Here is a 9,023-nt window from a genome sequence, read left to right as displayed (position 1 = left end):
TTTAGCGCTCAGTATAATCGAGAGAATCCGGTTGATTTTCAAAATAAAAGATTTCTGACTCAAAAAAAAAAGTCCCTAAATTCTTCCGTGGCCCGGTGGCAATGGGTCTGCGGCCCGGTACCGGTCCACGGCCCGGTGGTTGGGGGCCACTGCTATTAACAATCTTAATATTAATACATTTTACTGTATGTGAACTGTATCAGAGTATATGAATATCTTCAAAACATATACATATTATTAACGTATTTCTAAACAAATCTTTATAAATTTGAAACCGTATAAAATTAAAATTAAATTGAGAGGATCAAAGAATCAGAAAAAAAATCAGAATTAAATTGATTTAGGTTCTGGTGTAGCGAATCAAATAATCGATTCTGGAAATTATTGGCAATACCCAGCAATGTATGTATCGGTTGACTGAGCGTTAGCATTAGCCGTCCTACGGGGAATCCCATTAAACGTTAGCATTAAGTTAGCGGACTTTAGCTTGATGTGCTAGATCGATTTTTATTTTCATGGATCAATTATTAAACTATTAGGCTTAAATCAATTCAAATCAATTCATCAATTTTTTCAACCCAGCTCTAACATCAACATATTAGGAATGTAGACCCTCCGTTGCCAAGGTAATCCAACTGTTTACCTTCACCAATTATTCCAAAAATGACATAGACCCATTGATCACCCCTAAGTGAATAAAAATTAAAATGGTTGCTATGGAGGTAAAACCAACAGAAGAGCGGCCATTTTGAAAAAAGTGTTTTTATAAAGGTAAAAAGGGGGCAATAGGGGGTTAGAGAGTGCGAATACCACCTGCAAGATATACAACGCCACTCACGGCTTTACTTCAGTCATATAGTTGGTCGTGTGAAACAATGGATAAAAGGATGAGGAAAAGAGGAATTTGACCAATCAGATGGAGACAACACGCATAATTTTATGATATATGGAGCTGATCTTTGAATAGGAACTTTCTTGGAGTTTGACGCTTGTACCAAAAAAAAGTTGTGTACTTTGTATTAATAATATAATTTTATCTCCTATTTTGTGTTGATCCATTTTGAATTCTAGAATCAACATCTACTGGCAGTGACATTGGTATTTTTTTTATGTTGTTTTAATCTGGCACCAAGTATGTAAAGCTTTAAGTATTCTTAGCTTCATCCACTGAAACCTCACACCAATGACAGTTTTCTGAGTGCAAGGGGCCACACATGGGCTGTAATTGGTTGCTTAGCTGTCTCATCGTCCCTCTTCACCAGAAAAAGACACACAGGTTTAGATTTCCCTTTATGTCCGGGAACAAAAATTCCCACATGTATGAGAAGGATGTACCTGTGCCTGAACTTACGAATGGCCCTCCAAAACACAACATGCAACTGTCGTCAGAGGCATCAAATAAACAACTCATCATGTCCACCCAAGATCTGGGCTACAGCTTAATGGATCGTCTCCAGTTCTAGGACATCCACAAATGAATCATGGGAATCTACCAGGAACACTTGATTATAAAGTGGAGGGAAAGGTCAGACCATTCATCACCTGCACACCTGTTCATTACTCCAGCACCAGAGGAAACTGTGACAAATGAACCCTTCTCACTTTAATAGACTTGCCATTCTAGTATTCAGATCGCAAACTCCAATGTGACTTGCAGTCAACAAGGCACAGTTGCTGAGTGTAGAAAGCCTGAACTTTCATAAGCCTTTCAAGCAGGATGTGGCAAAAAAAGAAAAAAAAAAACAAGGTTAGGGCTATGTTAGAAAAATGGTTGCAGGGAAGGAAAATGATGGAGGAATTCAACCAAAGAGGCTGGAAATGTTGTGTAACTTAAATAGGTTTTGTAGAATGTTAATCCGGTCTCTTCTGAACGGCTGTGGTAGGAAAATTGATCTTACATCTACTTTCTTTTCAGGATTAAAAAAAAACATGTGCCTAATTGTTTGAATCTTTTCTAAAAAGAAATTAAACTTTACTAGTGTTCCCTTATAAATACTTGGACCTACATAAATGATTATGAAGTTGTTTTTCTGCCGTTTGCGATAAAGGTAAATACCTGCTGTAGACTGTCAAGTAAAGATAGAAGCAGAGATTATGAATTGCAAACACAATTCAGTGACGAAAGAGGAATATGGAAACTAACATCATAATGAGGTTGGAAGAAGAAAAAAGATGAGATGTAATGAGTTTATACATATATGACAACTGGACTGAGTAGGATGTCACCCATAGAAAATGAGTTACTTCTGGCTTCAATGAAATGAGTTCGACATTCTTTTTCCCCGAATCGGTCTGAGTCACTGTCTCTATGGCAACCACTCTTGCCTACCAGGAGTGAGGTTGCTGGAAGTCAACACAATCTCATCCCTAAGTTGTCACATGTTGATGTTTGGTTAAGGACCCCTCCACGTAAAAAATTGCCGTTTTGGGTGTCCCTAACTTGTCGTTTGATGACATGTTGGCTGTTCGTAAAATGAAGAGTTTGCAACCCTAGGGTAGCAGTAGTGGATGCGGTGCAGGGCCTGGACGTGAACCGTACCTGGTTAGGGTACCGTTACTGGGTTAGGGTACTGTTACTGGGTTAGGGTACTGTTACTGGGTTAGGGTACCAGTACCGGACACAAGCTTGTCCTTGGGAAGCGTCCAGTAAAATGAAGGGTCCGCAACCCTTCGGTAGGCAGTACCAGATGCGGTACTAGTTTAGGGTACCATTCCTGGGTTAGGGTACCAGTTCCGGGTTAGTGTACAGAGACTGAGTTAGGGTACCAGTTCCAGGTTAGTGTACAGAGACTGGGTTAGGGTACCAGTTCCGGGTTAGGGTTCCATTACTGGGTTAGGGTTCTGGGTTAGGGTACCGTTACTGGGTTAGGGTACCAGTACTGGATGCGAGCTGGTCCTTCAGAAGCGTCCAGTAAAATCAAGGGTCCGCAATCCCTCGGGAGGCGGTACCAGATGTGGTACCGGTACCAGAGGCGGTACCGGACACAAACTGGTATTGGGTTAGGGTACCGTTACCGGGTTAGGGTACCGATAGTGGACGCAAGCTTCTCCTTGGGAAGCGTCCAGTAAAAAAAGGGTCCGCAACCCTCGAGAGGCAGTATCGAATGCAGTACCAGACGCAAACCGGTACCGGGTTAAAGCACTGGATGCAAGCTCCTCCTCGGGACTGGTACTCTGTCCGGGCCTGGTATCGCGTCTGGGAAGTGTCCAGTAATGATATCGTAACCCGGTTCACATCCCGTTCTGCGTCTTGTACCATGTCCTGAGGGTTGTGGACTCTTGATTTTCCTAGACGCGTCCTGAGGAACAGCCCGCATCCGGTACTGCATCCAGTACAGTGTCCCATGGGTTGTGGACTCTTGATTTTACGAACAGCCAGCATATAAAAAAAAAAAAGAGAAGTTAGGGTCACCCAAAGCGTCCATTTTTGACGCGGAGTTGTGGAAGTCCACACTTCCTTCCTCTTGAAAGCAGGCTCAGAGAATTTGTAAAACATTTTGAACGTTCGACCAAACACTTTCATTGAGACATCTAATTGATCAGTTTATAATTTAAATAACTTTCAAACAAACAAACTTTCACAAACAAAAAAAGAATTTGTAAGAAAATATTGAAAGCAGCTCACAGACAAAGAATAGTCCTTCTGACAAATAGAATGAGACATATTTTTCTCAAGAAATCTATGGGAGTTTGGCTTCTTGGAATTAGTGTGTACTTCCTGTTGAAACCCAAGAAGGGAGGGGTCACTCAGTCCAGTTCTGATGTAGAGTTAGGTATGTATAATCAATGTGGGTCCAAATTTGGCTGGAACAAAAAAAAAAAAAAAAGCATAATTTGGCTTGAATGTGACGATAAAATCAAACCATAACTAAAGACGATTTGTGTGTTTCTCTGCTATTTATGCAGTTGGAGAAACTGTTGGATTTTAGCTGGTTTATGCTGGAATTAATGAACCAATTTGACTGTGCTACATTATAATGCATAAAAACAGGGTAAGCCTTTCTTAGGTTCTTGGCAGCATCTCAAGCTACCCATACGATGGGGATTTTGTTGAGGAAAAGGGCAAACACAGTTCCTTCTGGGAGCGTACATTTTCCAAACACCCAGTGTTTCCTCGACAGCGCTCTTTGGCTGAGCCCCAAACACAAGATTGAGCCCCCAGAGGCTCTAATTACTGCACCACTCAACCAAAATGACAAATGAATAAATGTTACAGTATCATTGCTCACTCACAAAACCCCTCAACGTTCTCGTAAGCACACACACCCATTACAAGTGTTTGTGCATGAAGGCGTTTGAAGGAAGTGGTGACAGGTGCACACCTTTCCGAAGACAAAGTAAGAGACGGCAGGGAGGCAAAGGGAACGCAGGATGAGATAGCTTGTCAGAAAGCAGGCAGCCATGTCCGCAGCAGCAGGGTCATATAGTGAACACTAATTACATTGATAAATGCCATGGGCTGCATGTCCTGCTACCAGCGATTTACAGCCTCACTGACCCTCACTCCCACCATACGTGAAGGACGAAGCATGCAGAGTGCAGAGAAAAGTAGAATTGAAGCCTGCTTGCTTGCTCTCTCGCTCCCACAAAAAAATTTATGCTTGTTGACTTTACCCGCCTGTATTATCACTGCTTCATGGTTCCCACAAAGCTAATTGAATCTGCTCCTCCACCCGGTCCTGGATCCTCTTTTGTGGTGGGATCATTTTATTTTTTAATCGATGTTTTACATTTAACAGATTATTCACACACATTCACAAAACATGAATACCTTTGCAAAACATATATTCAAACGCACCAAATGCCACGTTCACATGGGAATATTCTTGAGCATGCGTTTAGTCCATGGAGTTCATACTGGATACTTCTTTTTTCTTTTTCTACTGTTTGCTACAATATTCACCAGCTATTAAATGTCAAAGTTGTGTAAATCCTGTGAATCTTGCTCCAGTTTTTTTTTCTTTCAAAGGTCTACTTTGATATACAGAAGACTTGGAGTTAAAACATTCCATCTGCATACAAAGCAGAATCATTAACTTTTCCTAGAGCTGTCGCGCGATTAATTAATCGTGACCTGTAATGAATTAATCGATTTAATCGCAAAGTTTTTAACCTACTAATTGCTGAGCCTAATTTTGAGGTATTTTCATTTCAATTTGTGATGCAGTAAAAACTTTTAAAGTTGATTTCTGATTTTTTTTTTTTTTTTTTTTTTTTTTACTATAACAGATTTCCAACTTCACTTTTACACCACTATGCTAGGTTTTGTTTTCAATCTCAAACAAAAAAAAAGTTCTCTAGTTTAAAACATTCTTTTCGGATTTTCTGAGCAATCCAAAAAATATTTACCATAAATACATATATTGACTGTACTTTATTCCACAGTTTATCGCAACACAGTAAAAAAGACGAGTGATTTATTAGTTCCCTTGAATCTGTTGGTGAGTTTGATCACTTTGAAGACTTACAGTAGATGAAGCAGATGAGAAAAAAAAGAAGATATGGAGAACATGACACCAATAATCAGTCTAGACCAGGGGTCCACGAACTGCGGCCTGTGGGCAGGATGCAGCTCATTTCCACATTTGGCCTGGCCCCCTGAACACTATCAGAAATGCATGATTTTTTTTTTTTTTTCCAGTCTGGCCATGCAATCGAGATCCACATAAAATGTGACTTTTTATTCCACTCTTCTGCAGTCTTTGCTCCTATCTGGTTATGTGTGGCTTCTGGAAAACATTAAATGTTTGAGTTTTGACGTATCCTGCGATTTTTATAGTTCTTTCGTTAGCCTACAAACTGACCCGGCCCCTAAAACAAACGTTTGCTTCACCAACTAGACAAAAACATGCAAGACGAGGCAAAGTTTCCCTCTGAAATGAACATTTGTTTCTTTTCTCATGACAATCATTTTCCTCAGGAATAGAATAGCAAGAGCAGAGCACAGCCCTGGAGCTGTTACCATGACGACATGTGACGTGTTTCAAATAGTCCTCTTTTTGTGAAAAAAGATTTAAACTTAAAAATATAACAGGACTGGAGTGATATCAATGATTTAATAGTTATTTTATGAGCGGGATAATGCTCTTCCAGGTGTGAATTATCAGACATGAACAGACTTCACAGGAGCAGGAGATTAATGCGATTAAAACAAGAAACATGCAATTATTCACAATTAATGAGATTATTTGATCATTTTTCCTACACGATCAATTTTCAAATGGTTTCAACTTCTGTGAACCACTGAATCAGAGTTCCTGACTCGTTCAAGGTGTGTTTTGGATTTTGGCCTCCTGTGCGATTGAGTTAGACACCCCTGATCTAGGGCATTCCTGTGGTGAGTCATGGTTATTTTAAAAAGTGGCTGCAGTGCGCAATTCTGCCACTAGGGGAAGCAAAGGAAAAGAAATACCAGGATACCAAGAGAGCAAGAAATAAACAGTCTTTCATGCAGTTTGGTTCCCTGCCAACCTCACCACTGTTAAGTTGCTGTAAAAATTATAAGGTATGACACTACAATTACCAAATGTCGTTGTCAAAAAGATAATAATAATAATAGCTCTAATAATACTTAATAAGTGATCAGGCTACTAGGTTGTTTGAGGCCTTTTTTTACAACTGAGAAAAAAACAAAACAAAAACAAAGCTCCAGATAACAAGTTGACCTAAGGCTATCTTGCTATTATGTTACTGGTCCGGCCCACTTGAGACCAGACGGGTTCAATGTAGCCCCTGAACCAAAATGAGTTTGACACCCCTGCTGTAGGTGCATGAACAGAAAACAAAATAAAACAAATGAAAAAAGAAGATAAGGCAAAGGATAACATTAATCCTTGTGTCCACATCTGTAAATCACTTTTCTTTTACATGACAAAGCAAAAGGACTTAATGGTGATGCATTATTCTGTTTCACTGCAACATCTACAGGAGACATGTTTATCTTTAATACAATTAAGAAGGCTGAGGTTTGACACTACTGTAATCAAACACACCAGGAGGGAAGAGATGAGAGCGTCAACACTGTCCGCTGCATCTGCACTTTGATCTGTAACTGATGGGAGGGATGTGTGTGCAAGATGAGCTCAATGACAGGTTTGACTCCGCCGCCATGCTCATTTTATTCTTTTCAACGAGCAAGACATCAAAGACATGTTGGGTTAAAAGCTAGAAGTTCTACACTATTTCCATTTCCCGCCTATAATACGCAGCGTAGGCGGTGGATGTTGTGACATTGGCCCGTTCATATTCCGCCTTTGAGGCATGTTATGTTTCATGAAATGACCTGTTCAGCGTAATATTTGGTTATATTTCCGTTTCACTATCAGAGGTTGAGTCAAACCAGCTTGGTGGTGCAATAGGGGCCAGATGATAGACAGCTTATCCTGCTATCCCACGCTATCAGATATATGTTTAAATATTATAATAAATTTGAACTTCAAATTATATATATATATATATATATATATGTGTGTATGTGTGTGTGGGGGTGTGTGTATGTGTGATTTTAAACTAATCAGACTCCATAAACAAAGTCAAGTAATGGCCAAAAGACTATTTATTTTTAATAAAACATATGTAAAATATGAAAAAATATTTTTTGATCCGGTTTTACGAGATGCTAACACTTTAACATATAAATAATCTGCTAATGGTCAAAGTGAGCACATAAAAACGAAAAACTTTTTAAGTGAGACCGCTGTCTTGGCACAATTATTATCATTATTAATTTATTTATTTATTTATTGCAGACTTCGACCCTGTAGCTGGTAATATAGAAATAAAATAATATATATTTTTCTTTTCTTGGAAGTAGTCTCAATCTATATATATATCTATATATATATAGATATATATATAATATGGAAAAAACACAAAACAATTCAATTTTATTTTTCTGAATTTAGGTTACTATATCAATAAGAAACAATATGGAAAAATATCTGAATTAATTGGATTGCCAGCTGTAGATGTGACTGAGCATTGAGGCAGCTGAGGAAGATCTGTCTTCTTATCTTCTAATCCCTAAATTGGCAGTTTTGAAGCTCTTTTGTGAGATTCTTCAGTCAGAAAGGTGAAGTTAAAAAAAACATAGCTGTGATGTGGGACTGATTGTCAACTAAACCAAAAACAGCAAAAATCCGATGATGGTTTTGGGTTTCTTGTCTGGAAACAAAGGAGCCAAATGTTTGTCTTTTTATTTTATTGTGCAGTTCACATCCAGGAAAAAAAAGAAACACCCATAGGACCCAATTTACAGGCTTTCACTTTAGATTTCTTTTGTAAAGGTGTCATAAATAAAACTCCCTTCCCTAAAGCTAAAGAAAACCATATTTCCTGCAGTATAAAGCACACTTTTTTTTTTTTTATTAACATGACGTGCGTTTTGTAATCCTGAGTACCTTCTTTATTGATTAATTCTGGTTGTGCTTAATAATGACATCTAAACAATTTGAGAAGTACGAAGTGTTTTGTCAAAACGTTTGATTTGGTGTTATTTCTGAATACGCTAGCACGGCTAACATGTAGCAGTGTTGGACTGTATGCTTTTGAATGATGCTAGCAAGACTAGGCATTAGTGTAGTCACATGACTGTTTTTTTTATAATAATATCAGTGTGTATTTAATACATATGAACCTTTTAACTGTCTGCTTAACCAAACGGTGGCAAATATTCACAAAACTTGCTTTTCAAAATATTGTGTGTGTCTTACTCCACAATGTACGGAGTCCCTAAAGGGATATTGAAGAAAAAAAAAGTATTACTATTTTCTTTTTTTTCCAAAAGTTGAAATCATTTAAGAATAATAATTCTGGTTAATAACGGGTGCGCACAAGATAGTAACTGGTCATCAATTTGTAACCAGAACTTTTTTTTAATTCCACTTTTAAAAAAACAAAAACAAAACAGTTACTATCTGGTGTGTACCAGATACTAACCAGAATTTTTTGGGAGGTAAAAATTAAAGTAGTAAAATAAAAAAAAAATCTGTTGCACACCAGATAGTACCTGGTGTGCAACAGTT

This window comes from Oryzias melastigma, linkage group LG11, assembly GCF_002922805.2.
Source record: "Oryzias melastigma strain HK-1 linkage group LG11, ASM292280v2, whole genome shotgun sequence".
Lineage (NCBI taxonomy): Eukaryota > Metazoa > Chordata > Actinopteri > Beloniformes > Adrianichthyidae > Oryzias > Oryzias melastigma.
The sequence above is the reverse complement of the archived record's forward strand: the minus strand, read 5'-3'. Positions refer to the sequence as shown.